Source organism: Salminus brasiliensis, chromosome 8 (assembly GCF_030463535.1).
Source record: "Salminus brasiliensis chromosome 8, fSalBra1.hap2, whole genome shotgun sequence".
In the NCBI taxonomy this organism is placed as follows: Eukaryota; Metazoa; Chordata; class Actinopteri; order Characiformes; family Bryconidae; genus Salminus; species Salminus brasiliensis.
The window spans coordinates 38244592-38263999 of record NC_132885.1 but is presented as its reverse complement, the minus strand read 5'-3'; the positions used below and the strand labels follow the sequence as shown (position 1 = coordinate 38263999).

At 42.4% G+C, this 19408-nt stretch overlaps 1 long non-coding RNA gene across 1 annotated transcript in view; it reads right to left on the bottom strand.

Annotated features, from left to right (window-relative positions):
• Nucleotides 1–6337: 6337 nt before the first annotated feature.
• LOC140561481 (uncharacterized) overlaps nt 6338–19408 on the bottom strand; it is a 49098-nt gene continuing 36027 nt past the window's right edge. The window contains exon 3 of the long non-coding RNA XR_011980064.1: nt 6338–6354. This is a non-coding gene — a long non-coding RNA (uncharacterized lncRNA). The remainder of the gene's footprint in view (nt 6355–19408) is intronic.

Below are 19408 nucleotides of genomic sequence, written 5' to 3'. Positions count from 1 at the left end.
AGTTCCACATGGTGGCCTTGACACCATTATTGCTTTGCAGTCGGCACGGGCCAAAACGTGCCATTAGTTTTGTTTATTTGAAAGCCTGCAAGCTCTGACCCCAAGAGTCAGAGGGGCACCACCCTAGTATGTGTCTTTGAATGCTTTAAACGACAGAGAACCGGATTTATTTTTATGTGTTCAGGAATGCTGCAGTATTCAGGTTCATGTACATTAGTATTACACCTGTCTTGGTCTGGTTGGTTTTGTGCTTTGACTTGCATTGGATTTGCTAGTATTTGTACTCAGACTTGCATTGGATTTGTTAGTATTTGTACTCAGACTTGCATTGGATTTGTTAGTATTTGTACTGAGACTTGCATTGGATTTGCTAGTATTTGTACTCAGACTTGCATTGGATTTGTTAGTATTTGAACTCAGACTTGCATTGGATTTGTTAGTATTTGAACTCAGACTTGCATTGGATTTGTTAGTATTTGTAGTCAGGTCTGTCTTGGCTTTGTAAGTATTTCTACTCTGACTTGCATTGGATTTGCTTGTATTTGTACTCAGACTTGCATTGGATTTGCTTGTATTTGTACTCTGATATCTTGGATTTGTTGATATTTGTACTCAGACTTATCTTGGATGGGTAATATTTGAACTCGGACATCCCTTGATTTCATTAGCATTAATAATCCAACTAGTCTTGGTCACATTAGTGTCTCTGTTTGGCCTTGTCTTGGATTCATTAGTATCTGTATTCAGACTTGTTGGACTTACATTTGGACTCAACCGTATTTGTACTTGGGCTTGAACTCAGTAGAATATGAGCTTACACACTCCTATAAGGGCAGATTTGAATGAATTACAATAAACAAAGACAAAGTCTTTGAAGTTATTGCTGACAATACCTAAAGTATAGGATAGGATTAAAGCAGAAGACCAGATGGTGTAAGCAGATTGTGTTGTAAGCTCTGCCGTGACCCACAACCTAGAACTGCATTTCCAGACCAGCCAAACTACACCACCCCATTCCACCCTACTTTCACTACTGGCCTGGAGGTTTCCTGGGCTGGAAAACTGAGCAGAATCTCGTTTAACACAAACCAGGAGGGGGAGGAGTGATGGATGGGTGCAAAATGTGGAAGGTGATTGAATTGGTAGGCTGGTACAGGCTAGTATAGCTGATCCTGGCCAGGTGGTCCATCAATGCCAGATCTGCTGCTTTAGGCTCCATTAGCCATAGCTGTTACAACCAGGTGAGCAGACGACTGGTGGGGCTGGTATTCCATTTCTGCTAAATGTCTCGATGGGTGGCCTTGAGGAAAATGGTTGCATGGTTGGTGCTGGAGACTATTGAGGCTAATGTCACTAACAATAACAGATGCTTAGTCTGGGTTAGATTGCACTTGGAAGCTGGCTAGATCAGCCACAACCCCATATTACCACTTGCCTAATATTGAAGAGGCCCCCCTCATGCCACCAGAACATGAAGTCCACAAGACATCTGAAGGCACCAAGTCATTGGCAGCAGATCCTTTATGTCCTGTAAGTTATGAGATGGAGCATCAGTGAGCCTTGGATGCCCATGACTCTGTCATTGGTTCACTGGTTGTCCTTCCTTGGAGCACTTTTGGTAGGTACTGGGGCTCAGATCCTTATGCTTGCTCATTTTCCCTGCTTCAACACCTCCATCGCCTTAAAGATCCCCTGACAGGTGTCATTGGAACCAGATCATCAGTGTTATTCACTGCACCTGTCAGAGGTTTTTATGCTACGGCTGACCTGAGTAAATGCAGTGTAAGAACCAGAGTAAATTTGCATTTAGGCCATTGCTTTAAGGTCCTAATGACTTCTGGAGACACCAAAGGATGTAAGGGTAAGTACATTTAGGGTACATGGAAAGTTGCAATGATGAGGGGTTTGGAGCACTGCCAGGTTGATTGCGCTCAATCTCTACTGCGCCAACAGGGGGTGAAAGTGATTGCGTAGGCTTAACTGCCTCTTGTTTAGATTAGTGAGATCAGCCTTCAGATCGGCTTCTCTCCTGTTGGCCCAGGTGACGCCAATCACCGGGGTAGGCAGGAAAACACGCCCAAGATTAGAGACTCGAGAACGGCTGCTTGATGAGAAGAGCAACAAAAAAAAGCCCACACATTTCATCATAAGCGCCGGATTTCCACCACTGACTGGTGACAGAGGTCACCGTCCTGATTGGCTTTGGCCTTGAGATAAATATGAGGGCTGTTATTGGAGAATCAATAAGGATTAACATGCCAGAGGCTCAGGGGCTGAGGGGGGGGATTAAGCTGGCCCGTGCTTAGGAATAACTCGAGCCCCCAGAATGCCAGCCAAAGTCCATCCATTTTGTCTGTGTGGATAGAACTTGTGCTGAGCATAGTCAGAAATAACCAGGCAACCTTGCTTCAATGCCCATCAGCTTGTAATAATGTCAGAATGAACTAAAACTAAGCCTAAACAGCTAGTGCTGGTTTTCCAGACAGGGATTTGGGCCCAGTCCTGGAACCATGACAACTCAAAGAACCATTTGGATGCTTAAATGGACTAAGGCACTGCCACTATCGCTGGTTTGAATCTCAGGTCATGCTGTTTGACATCAGCAGCCGGAGTCGGAGAGAGCACAATCGGCCTTGCTTTCTCAGAGGTGGGTCGATGGCATTTCCTCCCCACATTACTCACAGTGTGATGTTGGCCAGCACAGGCGTCTGTTAGCTGCGTTTTTTTCCGAGCGTGCTGGCTGTTTAGCAATGCTGCAGCAGTGCAAACAAAGAGTGGATGGTTGGCTTTTCATGTGTCAAAAGCGACATGTCCTAGTTTTCCCCCCTTCCAGTGTTGGGGGCATTGCTAGTGATAAGGGGAGTTCACATGAACGAGGATTGGGTAATTGGCCTTTCAAAAATGGGTAGAAAAAGGGGTACAAACAGAAATATAGAGAGATAAATATCTTTCACAGGACATCATCTATCTATCTATCTATCTATCTATATATATATATATATATAGCTGCTATATATTTTGCCCATTCTTAAGTTTTCTTAATTTTGAGCATATTAATAAATATAGGCAATGATTTCAGGGAAATTAACATGGACATTTCCTCTAAATTCCAAATATAAATATTGCTATTTAGAGCAGTTACTTGCAGAACTGGCAAGCACTCAAAAAAAAAACTGCTCAAATATCAAATATTGCAAAGAAATGATTATAATAATTATTATAATTCACAGAATTATTATTCAGATAAACACAGCACTAATATTTGATCTTTGAGAGCATTCAGAAATCACTATTATGAAATAACCTTGACTGCCAATCTCTCACGGTCACCAGATAGAGGCGGACATATTTTAATGCCAGACAAGAACACAGAAACCAAACAAGCAAAGCTCACAAAACAAACAAGCCAAAGCTACAAACCGTGAACTGCCACGGCTGTAAACGCAACAGGACCATCTTCTCACATGCATGCACAAGACCAGACAAGGGATGACTGAAACAACTAACAAGGGGGCGTGGCTACAAAGGAGACACTGGTGGAAACACTAATGGACAGGCGTAGCTAGAGCAGACAAGACACAAACAGAGCCATGTGCTTGGGAGGCATGACACAATCACAGCGTTCATGTCTTGACAGGCTCTCTACTAGTCTCTCACATTGCTGTTGGGACTTTATGCCATTCATAGTCTGCAAATTCAGGTAACTCAGCTCTGCTTGAGGAAATGCTTGGAATAAAACGGCTGCCGTACACGTAGAGATCCTAATTTAAGAAAAAAAACAGAGACCTCATCGCTACCTACACTGTGTGCTTTTGTTAGCTAGCTGCTAGATACTGCACACTTTCATCAGCTCCAATACCTTCAGATATAGCTTTGTTTGTTCAGATGTTTATTGGCCTAGATTGTACAGCTAGCGAAAATAGATCCGAAGCATTTTTGTGCGCTTTATGTAAGCTTGTGAAAGTCTATAATGCTTAATATTTAATGGAAGCACACTGCTTGTGGTCAATACATGTGTCTGGTGTGAAATGGGCTTAATGAATTGTCTGTCAGCACGAATTATCACGTTAAATATTTAAAAACCTGCAACGAAAAATCCAGTCGAATTACAGGAACTTGCCTTTATGTAGTACATAAGCTACTATCAATTTACTTGAACGTACAGTAGCATTGACATAACCATGCCATAAACAGACCATGAGTCATGCTTATGTCATAACTATGTCAATAATTTTGCCGCAATCTGTTAAACCGGTATTCACATGTCATCTTCCAATCTTTCTTAGCTTTGACTGTTTACAATACACTATATGGACATAAGTATTGGGACACCTGCTCATTCATTGTCTCTTCTGAAATCAAGGGTATTAAAAAAAGTTTATCCTGCTTTTGTTGGAGTAACTAGGAAAGAAGACTTTCTACTAGATGTTGGGGGAGCATTGCTGTAAGGATTCGATTGGATTCAGTGACAAGAGCATTAGTGAGGTCACGATGTTAGATGACCACCACCCCACCTCATCCCAAATGTTTTACACAAAGCACCATCCATCATTTCAGAGAACACAGTTCCACTGCTCCACTGCTCAATGCTCAAGAGGACTTCTATACCCCTCTAGCCCACACCTGGCATACTTCTCAACATGGACCGGACAAGATGCGTGTGCGTGTGTGTGTGTGTGTATTTGCACAACTGTGTCGGCAATGGGTGGAACCTAATACTTCAAATCTTGTAAGGTTTTAAGATTAGGCCCACACTTTAGTTCCTCCCCCACATATTATAACATAATTACTAATTTCATGAACCCTAAAATAGAACCCTGTGGGACTCCACACTATGTTTTTAATGTTTACCAAGTATTTCACAGTAGTTTCACTATTGTAGGATTAAAACAGAATAATAAACCTTAAATTATTATTAAGGTATTAAGGTTAAGTTGAATGCATTCATCAGAAGGTTGTACACAAATATTTGGTTATATAGTGTACAATAATTGGTGTACACTGCTACTAATGGCCTTTTTATGACTATACATCAATTCATTTAGATTTTATTGTATTTTTGAATGTACTGCCTTTCTGTAGATATCAGCTGGGTAGAGGAGTGAACTTACCACTTTGTGAAGTGATGAAATATTTAAAAACCTGGAAAAAGAAAAGAAAAGAATGTAAAAATATTGATAAAAGAAAAAGATAATCATTTACTGATGCTTTCGGGTGTAAGAAAGCAAGTAAAACAGATTGTCTGTACATGGAAAACCATTGAAAGAGGCATCACTCCAAAGAACCATTTATAGAACCTTAATGTTTAGGAGTGGAGATTACAATGCCTGTTATGAAAGCTTATACTAGGCCATTGTAACAGCAGCTGTTGATAATCTGCAACCTATCCCAAAGGTATTGGACAGAGAACACAGCTCCACTGCTCCGCAGCCCAATGCTGGGGGCTTTATACCTCTCAAGCCAGTGCTTGGCACTGGGCACTGTAACTGTAGGTTCAGTTCATATGCAGCTGCTTCAGAGCGAAATACAAGACCAACACTTCTGTCTTTTTTTCTACTGCTGGGACAAATGGTTATAAAGGCCGTGCCGTACCGCTCCATGCCGGTTAGACTTCTTATGGTTGCCTTTTTTTCAGCTTCAGCTGTGTAGCTTCAGCACTAGGAAGTGAACATCGTCTCGCAATAACTTACTGAAGTCGAAATTCATCTGTTGGCATTGTGAAATCCTTCGTCTTTTAAACCATATAGATGTAGTAGCAAATAATGAGCCCGGTTGCTGGGTCATGCTAAAGCTGTGGTGGCGATGCTAGGCGATACAGGTAGCTGGGCCGTGCTAAAGTTCATGAATTAGAAATGGTGTCTGGATACTTTTGGACACATTGTGGATTTATATATATTTATCAGTAGTACAGTAGTACTCCCCAAAGAAACCATTTGAAAATAGCTGTTATCTTAAGGGTGAGGAGCTGATTCTTCTTCACTACATCTGTCTAAAAAGGTACTGGTCCACTGCTTTACCATCGTTCTTCCAGAGAGTCTTCATTTGTCATGGCGCTTGAACCAGAAAACAAAGCTCCGGCGCTGAAGTGGAACAAATCGCACCACAAAAAATGCTACCGTCGGAACGTATCATACGGCCCAGGCCGTAAACAACCAATCAAGGGCTTCTGGAGCTGGGCCGAAGCATGCGCCGGCAGCTTTGCGGCCTAAGCCTTGGCCCGTGTCCCCTTTGTATCCCTCTGTGAAATTGCTCTGTTCTCTTTGGTGGTCTGTGGCCTCAGTCCTGGCAGCCTCTTCTGTCTGGTACAGCCGCGGTGGGCAGCTGGCATTTGGCCTCCAGGAGAGTTAGCACCGTCTGGACGGAGAAAAGAAAGAAGCCTTTGAGATTCAAGAGGAAATTCCCCATCCCGTTAGAATCCCTGCTGTATGAATTTCTGAGGGTTTTGTAGGATTGTTTGGTAGAGCTTAGGCTACCTTGCAGCTATCTCATTTGGAGGGGTATAAAGCCCCCCAGCAGTGGAGAAACTGTGTTGCCTTTCATACTTCATACTTTTGGGATGCATTGGGGTGTTGAGGATGAGGTGGGGTGATGATCATCCAACATCCTGACCTCACTAACTCTCTTGTCGCTGAATCCAATCAAACCCTCACAGCAGTGCTCCTCCGAAATTTAATAGTACGCCATCTTCCCTGACAGTTGAGACAGTTACTCCAACAAAAGCAGGATCAACTCTTTTTTTAATACCCTTGATTTTAGAAAAAAAACACAATGAATGAGCAGGTGTCCCGATACTTTTGTCCATATATCTGCCATAAATTCATGTTATACAACATATTGCCATAAACATAGACACAGCTGTCTGAGATATCAACAAACTTCAACAAACTATCATAAACTAGAGAAGCTGAGCTTTCCGTCAATAACCATACGCAACATTGTGTCGTACCTCCCACTGAAATCCCAGCCCTGATCTGATCTATACACCTGTGAAAAGTATAAGATCCTTGAGGAACTTTTAGAGGTTCCTCCATTTAAAACTGCGCAGGAACCTCTTATGGTGCATTAAGGTTTTTTTTAGGAGAGAAAGGTTTCCTGAAGGTTCCTCAAGAGGTTCCTCCACAGTTTCAAACTGAAGAACCTCCAAAAGTTCCTCAAGAAAACTTTTAACAGTGCACACTGCAAAAAAGGCTCTGTATAGTACTGAAAATGGTTCTTTAACTAATAAAGATTGTGGAACCCTTGTGGAACCATTTTTTTTATCTACAACAGGAATCCAAGAGGGCACAATTGGCCTTGCTCTTTCAGGGGTGGATCGATGTCACTTACTAGCCCAATCACTCCTAGGTCAGGGGTTTTGCTAGTGATAGGGGGAGGTCACATGAACTGAGATTGGGCAATTGGCCTTCCACATTGGGTAACAAAAAATGAGGTAAAATTACAAATTAATTATAAATAATAAAATGTCCATTTTCTGACATTCACAAGGTCTATCCAAGCAAGAGTAGCGCTACACTTCCAGTTCCGAGTTTCATTTTCAAGCACTGTGCATATTCCACATGTCTATGTTCATTAATGATCTCTATATATCGCCCCTGTCTAGAACACCCACTTTTCCTTGCTATAGTGTCGCATAGAAACCTCATTCTAACTCCCACTCATCGCGTTCGGCATCGTAAGGCTGAGGAATTGGCACTTGTCTTCATATAATGACAGATCTAAAGCTAAACAGAAAGATGAACAATGGGAGTTGTCATTCTCGTCACTCTGCTACCGATAAGAAGCTCGTAGCAACACAAAATTGCTAAGATCTAAAATTCAGGCTTGCAAACAAGCAAGCAACGTGTCTCCCAGCTCTGCTGCCTTTTTATAACACCATCACTGACATTTGTTTAAGTTCTTCCAGCAAGCAGGATGGAGGGTCAAACAGAAAAAGACTAATCTCATCCCTTGGCAACGAGCTGAGAGGATTACTAAAGGCTAAGGTCTCGACTGTGTGCACAACCAGACATTTTTTTTCCCCATATGTGGAATTTGAAGACATGGCAGAACGGGACGGCCAGGCCAAACCCACTGTCTGGGATGAAAATGTCAGGGTCTGGAGTGATTTAAAATCCATCGGAAAGCTTAATTCAAATATACGATGACCAGTTTATTGTCTCTACACTCACTGGCCATTTTATCAGAAACGCTTACCATGTACGTAGGTGCACTTTGTATATTTATAGCTACTGACTGTTGCCAATCTGTTGAAATTTTTGCAGCATCTACCCACTACGCTAATGGATAGAGGCCACCTGAAGGCCATCACTGACCACATATTGTTTGCTTTCACTAATTAAAGCTCAGTTTTTGTAACATTGAGGAACACAATAAATATTAGTAGTTGTGAATACAGTGTACGCTCACTGAGCACTGTATTGGAAGACCATCCTTTACTCATTCTTCATGGCATGAGGAAACATTCCTTTGAGATTCTGGTCCATGGAGACATGATGATTTCTGCAGATTTGTCAGGAGCACCTTCATGCTCTGAATTTCCCATTCTACCACATCTCAACCGTGTTCTATTGGATTCAGATCACTAACACGAACACTAAACTCATTGTCATGTTCATAAAAACCAGTCTGAGGCGTCGTTTCCTTTGTGGCAGGGGGTTCAGTCTTAATGAAGGGATCAAAAAAACATTCCCCACATCATTACACCACCTCTACCAGCAAGGCAGGTAGGATCCATAGATTTATTTATTTACCCTACTGATTTACCCTACCCATCAGACCAGACTACATTTCTCCAGTCTTCAGCTGTCCAGTTTTGGGGATCCTGAGCTTAGCCACTGCAGCCTCAGCTTTCTGTTCTTGACTAGATAGAAGTGGAACCCGATGTGGTCTTCCACTGTTGTAGCTCATTGGTCTCAGGGTTGGACGCATTGTTGTGCATTCTGAGAGGCTTTTCCAATCACGGCAACTGTACAGAGGGGTTATCTGAGTTACTGTAGCCTTTCCGTCAGTTCCTACCAACCTGAGAATTCTCAGTTGACCTCCCTTAACATTAACAAGGCACTACAAGTCACTTCCGACACTCACTGGATGTGTTTTCTTTATTAGACCATTCTGAGTAACTGTAGATACTGTTCTGCTTACAAAAATCCCAGGAGATCCCAGCAGTTCTGGAAATACTCAAACTGCCACCAACAGTCACACCAGGCTTATAATCTCAGAGGCCACATTTTTTCCTCATTCTGATGGTTGATTTTCTGAAACTGATTGGTTGGTTCGATAATTGCACAAATACGTACGTGGCCAGCTTTAGAAATAGGGGAGATGGTCCACGTTTGTCTACTCTGCCAAGTATCTATGTTTGACTCGCATCTGCTCTGAGTAATACATCCCGAGGCATCCCTGAGTTTGTTGTTTCTTCCTGGGGTGATGGCAAATGAAAGGTTGTGAACTCGCGTCTGGCGGGTGGGCAGGAAGATGTGACCTTTAAATGTTTGTCTCCATTGTAAACAATTCACCAGCCAAAGTGCACCCAATGTTTCCCTGAGCCGTTCACTGTGCAGACATAACAAGTAAATAGACTGGCATTCCAATAGGGGCTTTTCTGCGCATTCGTTTTAACAGGGAACCAGTCTGGTGGAAGCTCTGGTGGAAGCTCTGGTACAATTGAGGCCATACTTTGGAACCAATTAAGCTTCTACATCAGTTTTGTTATGTATGAACTTTTATTGTTATTCCCAAGCCATCAGGAGAGCTTTCTAAGTAAGTGATCTGAGATATGTTACTTAGCAACAAGACTTGAGACAAGGTATGAGATGAGCACAGACATTCCCCCACATGGTGAAACTGCAGATTTAGAGACCTAAGCCATGATTGCGTGCATTTGATTAACTTCATATTGATAAATGCCCCAGAATAGTTGAATAATGAGTGTTCCGTTCATAGAAGTGACGAACTACTAACCTCAAACACTGTTGTCTCTCCATTGACAGCTGTGAGGATGATCTGAGTCTCTCTCCCCTCCGTCATAGACATTTACACTGCCCGCTGCATCCGCAAAGCAACCAGCAATGTGGAGGACTCCACCCACCCTTCACACAGACTGTTCTCCCTCCTGCCATCAGGAAGAAGGTACCGCAGCATCCGGTCCAACACGACCAGACTCTGCAACAGCTTCTTCCCCCAAGCCATCAGACTTCTCAACTCCAGAGACTGAACTGATGGTTTTTCTGTTCCATGCACACACACACACACACACACACACACTCATTCACCAACCATTTACCCCAGACAATATGGGAAGCATTTTGCACTAATAACTATACTACCTCACTGGACTCAAAATTTATTGCACACTGCATAATTTGCACACTACCCCTAATTATTTATTATTCTCTGTCTGCACTTGTACTGTGTTGCACTTGTGTCCTGTATGCACTGTGTCTACGTTGCACAATGGTCCTGGAGGAACGTTGTTTCGTTTCACTGTGTACTCTGTATGTAGCTGAAATGACAATAAAAACCCACTTGACTTGACTTGAAAAGAAAATCCCAAACAGGGCTGTAAAACAGGCCAATTCCAAAACCCCAAAACTGTTACATCACAGTCTTGACTGGTTATAATTACACCCCAAACATTTACATAAGCCCTGCTAGCCCTAGTCAAAGCTGCAACCAGTAAAATGCAACAGCCAGTTCAGGAAAATCTGATATTGTTAATATTCTAGTTATGCTAGTTATGGGAATATGGGTTGCTACGTGAACCAGGTCTTGTAACCGCATCGCTTCCTGTGTCAGCATCAGCAGAGAAGAGCTCAAGCTCAGAAGGTGACAAGGCAAAAGCCAGGAAATTGAGCAAGTGCTGGGCAAAAAGCTAATGATCTGTTTAGCTAGCTAACTGCTTCGGCTAGGTTGGCACAGGGCTAAAAACTAGGCCAAGCTGAGCTATTCTATGCTATGCTACGTGGCTTCCGTAACTAATTAGCCAATTAGAACAGAGTTCATATTCTTTCTATTCTTCACAAGCCCTCCATAAACGCAAAATAACAGGGCTGTAAGCAAATCTGAGCATTCTTCACCCCGACCAAGGTCACTTAAAGGGATGGAAATCTCCTAAAAACACACCATGTAGAAGTGCCAGCAGGTCTAATGAAGGTCTGGGGAAGAATGGGCCTTTGCCTGCTTTTCCCAGGCACCAATGTGTACGTTCCCTTTGCACTGGCTTAGTGCTTCACCGGTTGTAATTGGGCACTGGCCGTTCTCACAGGACTGCATGTAGTGCTGGCCTACAGCCATGAAGAGAATCGGACACTAAGCGGGAAAACCAATCACAATCTCCATTTGGGGGGTGGGGGTGGTCAAACTCAGCAGGAGAACCTCCTTTATTAAACAGTGAAACCTGTATGCGAGAGACTCCGTTGGCTTGTTCATCTGGTAAATGTTTTTAGTGCAATGTTCTGGCTTATTGGCAAGTCACAGTAATACATTAGTAATTTAGCTCACAACAAGTCTTTGCTTTGACATTCAAGGACATTTAAATTCAAGCACAAATGTTGCTATCGCTACCTCTCTAATTGTATATCAGTAAATCGTATCATTATTTGGATAATTATTGTGATCTACATAGCTCTAAAACAATATAATGCAAAATGCACAGAAAAAGCAAAGGCCCTAAAACTGAACTTTGTGGGACACCACCTTTGTTCAAATGTATAATAAAGCTGCATTGGAATTATATTTCATGTTTAACCTGCAGCTAGTTCCATTGTGTGCCACTGTGGAGCTTTTTGTAATTGGTCAAATATAGTATAGCCTTTGTATGAGATCTGGGCATTCTCTGGCAAACCTGGGGAGTTTCCTGGTTGTGTGGAAGGGAGCACAAAATAAAACTCCCTAAACCGGGACTTGGACGCAGCACTGTATGCCTGAGTAGGTGTTTAAAGAGGACTTTTCTTCATAATAAATCCATATAGTGGAGTTTCTTTTTTTTTTACGAGCCACAGAAACTCGAGATAGGCTCCAGACGTTCCCACGGGTGGCTGCCTCCTCCAGAACAGCATGAAGAATACATCATGGTAGAGGTGGGAGTACTAAATGCACATCATCAAACTTTAAACGCAATCAAATTGGACATAAACTGAGTTCCTAGCGTTTCTCCAACTGCCGTTTTAGCATCAGCTCTGTTTGGCTGCAGTGCCATTGGTTGTTGGTTGCTTTTGGGAATCTTGGGAATGCCCGAAAACTGAGGTGGTATGGCAATAGGAGACTATATACGGTCATTTTCTTTCTTTCCTCAAGGCTGGAGCACAGATTATTGACTCTTAGAGGCATCAGGAGAATGCCTCTTCAGTCAAACCTCTGGGATAAGCACCCTATTAGGAAGTCCTGACCACCTGCTTATTCATCTCAGTGATTCTGAGCATGGCATGATTGGCTGGTTTGAGTATTTGTAGAACTGCTGGTCGCCTGGGATTGTCAGCCCAATAGTATCTAGAGTTCCTCAGAAAACACATCCAGTGAGCAACAGTTCTGCAGGCAGAGCGGCTTGTTCATGGCAGAGGTCAACGGAGAGTGGTCAGACTTGTTAGAGCTGACAGAAAAGCTACAGTGACTCAGATAAACGTTCTGTACAGTTGTGGTGAGCAGTTCAACAGCCAAACACCATGTGGGGTTCTGCAGAATGAATCCATAAATCCATGAAACCAACCTGCCATGTGTGGTTGGTGTGGCGCAACAGATAACACCACTACTGGCCACTGAGCTACCACACCATGTTGGAGACTGGGGTTAGATTCCAAGTCTGGGTAGAGACTGGGTCCTTGGGCAAGAATTCTAGAGCAAGAGTCCCAGGAGTCCCTGGGCAAGACTCCTAACACCACATTGGCCCACCTCTGTAATACGAGTAACCTTGTAAGTCGCTACAGCTAAATGCCATAAATATAAATGTGTCAGCAGGCCAAGCTAGTGGAGGTGGTGGTGGAATGCTGCGGGAAATGTTGGTGTACTTTAGGGCGGTTTAATCCAATCACTCATCCCTTGATTCCACAGACTAACTGTGTACTGATGACCATGTGCATCACTTCATGGCCACAATTTACCACCTTCTAAAGGCTGCCCCCAGCGTGCTCTCAAAAGCAATATATAACTCAACATTTACACAGAGCAGCTAACACAGGAAACACTGAAACAACTGGTGGACAATTTTACTTTTTCATCAATTAAACAAGTTTAGATCAGATTTATGTAAAATCATACAGTGAGATTATTACTGTATTGTTGTAGTACTTAAGTCTAGTCTCGGCCTTGAGACAGTAAACGAGTGGTCTCTGTCTCGTCTCAGTCTCCAAGATTTAAGAAGAAGAGACAGAGAATCATCACCATCAATGCTTCCAAACGTTGCATTGCCTTAGTTTGATTAACTATAATATTAAGTAATTAAGTAATATAGTAATTAATAATCATTTTAGTTATATGTTTACAAAATATATGATGAAATATACTATTATGTATTAGTATATATCATGTATAGTGAATGATAATTAATATACAATTAATAGAAGAAAATAACATTTTCTTATTTTTATTTATATATTAAAAAATCTGGTCTCGGTCGTGTCTCTGCCTTGGCTGCTCCTGGTTTCTGCCTCAACTTAGGCTAATTAGTAAACAGGCTGTGCTACCGTGCTCCCTCTGGCTCTGAAGCTCCTCAGGGTTTTGCATTCGCATCGTAGCATCGCCCACTCTCAAAATCCAACAAGAAAGACACATGTTGTTAGCTTATTTAGCTTACTCGGACACAAATCTCGTATGTGGTCTGACAGTTTGAGGTGATACAGTGTAAGCCATTATTGGAAAGCCAGAGTTTAACTGGGTGAATCAGTTCATTGCAGTGCCCCCCTGTGGCATGTTGAGGCTGAACTAAACAATGTAACAACTTGAATGTCTGTTTGAAAGTTGTAGAAAATACAATGTATTATATAATTATATAATAATAAATATAACAGTATAGAAAAGTTATTAGTAAATTTATCTTGACATATGAATCTGGTCTCGATCTTGTCTCGGCCTTGGTCGCACCCGGTTTCAGTCTTGACCCAAACTCGACTACGAAAAGTCTTGGTCTTGACTTGCACTTAATGTGTCATAGTCTTGGCCTTGACTCTGACTCGGCTCTAGCGGTCTTAACTACAACACTAATTATTACAGTGGAACTGCAATCTGCAATGCAAATGAATAAACTGCAACTGGACAACTGGACGAATTGATCAGCCCCTGGGGTTGAGTTAGATAGTGGGGGTTAAGTGGCCCAACAGTGGCAGCTTATCAGATGTGGGTATCGAACCCAGAACCGTGTAATCAATAACCCAAACCTCAAACCACTGGTTCACACATATTCATATTAATTAATCCTAAAAGGTTTAAAGCAGTAAAGTCTGTATTAAGGCAGAAATATAAAAAAATAGCTGCTTTTTGCTTTGTATTAAAGACCCCCACTGCACTAGATGACCTTTTTAGAGTATTTTACAACGGAACTGAACTAATCATCTTAGCTTTTTCCTCTGGACGTAAAAGAAAGTCTAGGAAGTAGAAAATCCAGTGCTGGAAACAGCCCAGTAACATTTGATTGGTTTTTGGATCCGTTTTTGGTTTGCGTACTGGCGTCTAGGCTTCCCTTGACATTAGATCAGTTCTTTGCGCTCGTATAACGGATAAGGTCGTTAAAATGAGCGTTTCCTGATGATAACGTAACACTTGCAGTTGTGCTTTAATGTCCCTTCTACTCATACTATCAGCGCTCCGCCCGCCCACCCAAAGTGTGGATAGCCTGTGGAAGCAGTTAATGCTAAGCTATTCAGAAACGGCCATGTTCTCCTGGGTGCATTAACTTTAACGGTTTCTCCAACACAAAAGATTCAAAGACGGCCAAGTTTCAGAGTTTTTTTGTTGTTGTTGTTTGGACCAGTTCTAGTTTTTGTCATTTCAGTCTGTTCAGTTTCAGCTTTAGGATATGGAAAATGATTTAAGCTAAAATGATTTGCGCTAAAAAAAAAAAGAAAAGTGATGGCTTATGATATTGCGTGGGTAGCACATCCCAGTTCCCTTTCCAGTTACAACAAGGCCACAAACTATTAGAGGAGCTTAATAGCCAGTCATGTAAAACCCTGTTGTAGGCTAAAGAATGACGTAGTAACCCATATTCATACACGCAGTTTCCGAAATACCCTCGGCATTTAGGGGTCCCTATATGCTCCAGTGCTGGCTGGCTGCTAACTCACTCGCCAAAGCAGCCCAGATCTTCACAACTCAGGACTCACGCCTAGTCTAAGATGTCCTAGAAGAGAACCTTCAGTTTTTTGGTAGTTTTATTGGAGGTAAGCTAAGCAGTTTAATTAGAACTTGAGCTGCTAAAACAGCGTCAGTGAGAAACCTTAGCAAACTAGGTGAAATGAGTAGCATATGATGACTTTCCAGTGAAATGCTTCCAATGTTAGCTAAGCTAATTTCGGTAAATAGGTTGAGCAACCATTCTTCCTCTGACTCTAAAGCTCTGTAGGGTTTTATAATAGCTTAGTTAGCTTACTCGGACATAAAACTTGTATTGTGGGAAGGTATAATGTCGTCTTACAGTTTGAAGTGATACAGTGTAAGCAATTATTGGAAAGCGGGGGTTTAACTGGGTGAATCAGTTCATTGCAGTGCCCCCTTGTGGCGTGTTGAGGCTAAAATAAACACTGTAACGAAACGTAATTGGTACATTTACTTTGGCATATGAATAACGAGAGTTTGGTACTTGGAAAGAACGACTCAAGAACCTCTAATATTGAAAGAAAATAAACGTTTGTACGTGGCGAGGAAGAGATGTGAACTCAAGGTGAAGTAAACGTAACCTAGGAGGCATGCAATCTGGCTGTTCTGAGAGTTAGTGCTGCTAGGGCTTGATCCTTGTGGGACTTGACCAAAGGGTCAAGTCCCAGATATTTCATTAACCCTCTAATCCTACATTACCTTTCTTATAACCTGATGATTACTAATCAGTTACTGATTAACTTAGCTGTAACTTAACTTAGCTGTAACTTAGCTGAGTTGTTTCTAAGTTTTAACAGTGGCTAGGAAAAGTTCTAACAAAAGCCAGGAAGCAGTGTTGGTTAAGATCCCTTGTAGGACTTGTTAACTTGTAGGAATATGTAGGCTATAATAATCACCCTTAAATCCTTCTTCTTAAAATTTTAAGAGTATTAAGATGACCAGCCTGCTTTAAAGAAGACTGGATGCCTGGTTTGTTTTTTCTGGCATGTTTCTACCATCTACAAATGGTCGCGGATTGGTCTCAATAGCTTTGCCGAAAGATGTGTTGCAATGAGTCACGTCTTGGGGAAGGCCAAGAAAGTATGTGGTTGCCTTTGTTTATTCGTATAAGATCAACTGGCCAGTTTCAAGAGGAGTATTCTCCTCAATGACTGCATAATTTTACAAGGTTGCATTGTGTACAAGCAGAGCCCCGTAGATCGTTAAAGATAATCAGAGGCATTACCAACAGCATTATAGACTGTTGGCAGTATGTAAACACACTCACAAACAATAGTTTAATGGTCAGAGAGTCAAGCAACATTGAACTACTCCCACAGAATGCGTTCCGCGTGGAGTCATAACTGGCTTCGAACTCAGGCTGAATCATAAATTCATCTTGCCGTCTATTCATCACAACGGTTTTTGGGAACTGAGCTCTTGCAAAGGCAACAAAGACTTACCGGTCAATGAGAATTATTATTTTGGCTTTACTGCATCTATTACGAATCATTTTCATCATTAATACTCCTCTTTCCTCAGAATGACCTAATTCACTGTGCCTAAACCCTGATTCTTCTGGGGCAGTTTATGCGCTCATAAGGCAACTCTCTCTGAGTAGCTTAGTAACAGTAACTTAATGGAGAAAGGAAAACACACATCACACCATCCCATACATCCTTTGTTGTGAACTGTAGAGAACCTTTAAGGTACACAACTAGACCTCAAAGATCATGTTGGACCTTTGAAGGTACACTTACATTGTTTGACCTTGGAGAACTTTGGTCTTCCTCTTTGCACCATCAAGCCCCTGCAGGTAATCCAGAATGCAGCAGCATGGCTCAGCCATGTATCTCCACTGCTGCGCTCTCTCTTCATCAGATTCAAAACCCTGACGCTGGCCTACAACAAAGCCGAGACTGGACTAGCCCCGCCATACTTGATGGCAATTGTCAAAAAAAAAAAAACATCTGTACCAAGAGCCCTTCCAGCTTCAAGTACGTCTCGCCATCCTTTAGGATCCACGGAAGACGAGCGTCCAGGCTTTTTTCTGTCCTGCACCGAAGTGGAGTCCAACGCTCACTGTCTTCAAACACTGAAGACCATCCTCTTCCAAGAGTACTTGGGTGAAGTATAGCGCATGTTGCCATACTGACTTCTGTATTTAGTAGTATCTAACCTTAGAGGCATCTTTTGGATCCTAGCCTGTACAAACTAGCTGAGGGTATTTTCTGAGTAAACACCGAGGCACTTTTGTAAGTCGTCTGGAGAAGAGCGTTTGCTAAAGGTCTTCAATGTTAATGTAAATATGGTCTACAACCGAGGTAAGCATTACCGCTTCCAATGGCACCTGTCAAGGGGTCAGCAAGTGAACAGTCCCTTGTTGAAGGTGATGTGTTGGAAGTAGGAAACTGGGCAATGAGTCCACTTTGACAAGAACCAAACTGTAATGGGTCAGAACATCTCCAAAACATCTCAGGCAGTGTTACTGGTAAGCAGTGGTCTGTAGCTACCAAAAGTGCTCCTAGAAAGGATGCCCTATGGAGGCCCGCCTCATGGCCTACAGGACTTATAGGACGATCTGCTGCCAAAGTATTGGTGACCACAGGTACCACAGGACACACTCAGTGGTCTTGTGGAGTCCATGCTTTAAGAGCTTAGGCAGATGGCCTTAAAGCTTGAGTTCACTGATGTATGAAGTACATTCCTGTCCATGCTTACCTTTTTCAAAACATTGGGCTGTGACTGCTTCTTAGCTCTGAGTTAATGCTGAGGTTAAAATGCGGCCTTAAAATTTCTGCCTTTTAACCTACTCTCCTCCTTCAAAACCACCAGATCATTTGCAGCAGGTTACCTACAGCTCTCAGCATGCACTTAGGCCTGGCTCTGGGCATGGTGTCAAACCCTGGGAGACCCTTGAGCCTGGCATGCTTGTGGACTTGCAAAGTGGAGCCAGTGGAGAACAAACGTGTTCATCGACCACAAGATTGGGTTTTTTTTACCACTCCCTCCCCCTCACCTCCTTCCCTCCTGCTCCTTTGCATTCCCTGCAAACTGCAGTCATGTGTTGCCGACTGCAGAGGCAGAAAGGATATTTTCCAGAAAGGTGGCCAGCAATTAATATCCCCCCTCTCTCCTCCTTAAAAGCTCCCTTGCCTCTGTTTGATAGACTGTGCGGAGTGAAAGGACCCAGACGGGTCTGGGACCCTGCTGTGGCAGAGAAATAGCTTAACGTGTACACAAAGCTGAAGGCTCCAGGAACACATTTGACTGGGTCGTTTTGCCTTAAAACAACTGTGGTGTGATGTATTAGAAATAACACGAGACAGGAATTGGAAGCATGTGTTCTCTGGAAAAGAAAAGAACATGGCTTGATTGTACGCGATTAAAGCTAACACTTTAGCAGTGTAATGGACACAGTGACTAGCCTATAAGGAATGTTCAAGCTTGACTTTTTACCAGAAAAAAACTCACTTTCTCAGGATTCAAAGGAATAGTTTGGAAGAAAAAAATAGTCCTGGACAAAAGTCAGGTGTGCGACATCACTTTGTTATTATAGATAATTAGTATGACCATACGTCCTCTGTTTCCCAGACATGTCCTCTTATTGGAATGGGAAAAATGTGCCTGGTCGGGATTTCTACATTGTGTAAAAATGTGTCACTCTTGGTCCTACACATACCTGCATCTACATCAACCATTGGTCAAACTGCTTAAGTCCCACCTTCGTACCATCTATATATGTACCTGCATCTATAGTAACCATTGGTCAAACTGCGTAAGTCCCACCTTCACATTACCATGATTGGTCTACATGTACCTACATCTACAGTAACCATTGGTCAAACTGCTTAAATCCCGCATTCTGACAGACACTATTGGCCTACATGTACCTGCATCTGCCTTAGCCACTGGTCAAACTGCTTAATCCCGCCTTTTCATAGACACTATTGGTCTACATGATACCAGCCTCTACATCAACCATTGGTCAAACCACTTAGACCCTGATTATTATCAACACTATTGCTCTACACATACCTGTATCAACCATTGGTCGAACTGCTTCCATCCACAGCCGACAAATCAGTTTGACTTTGCCTATCTTTTATTTTACTGATGTATTAAT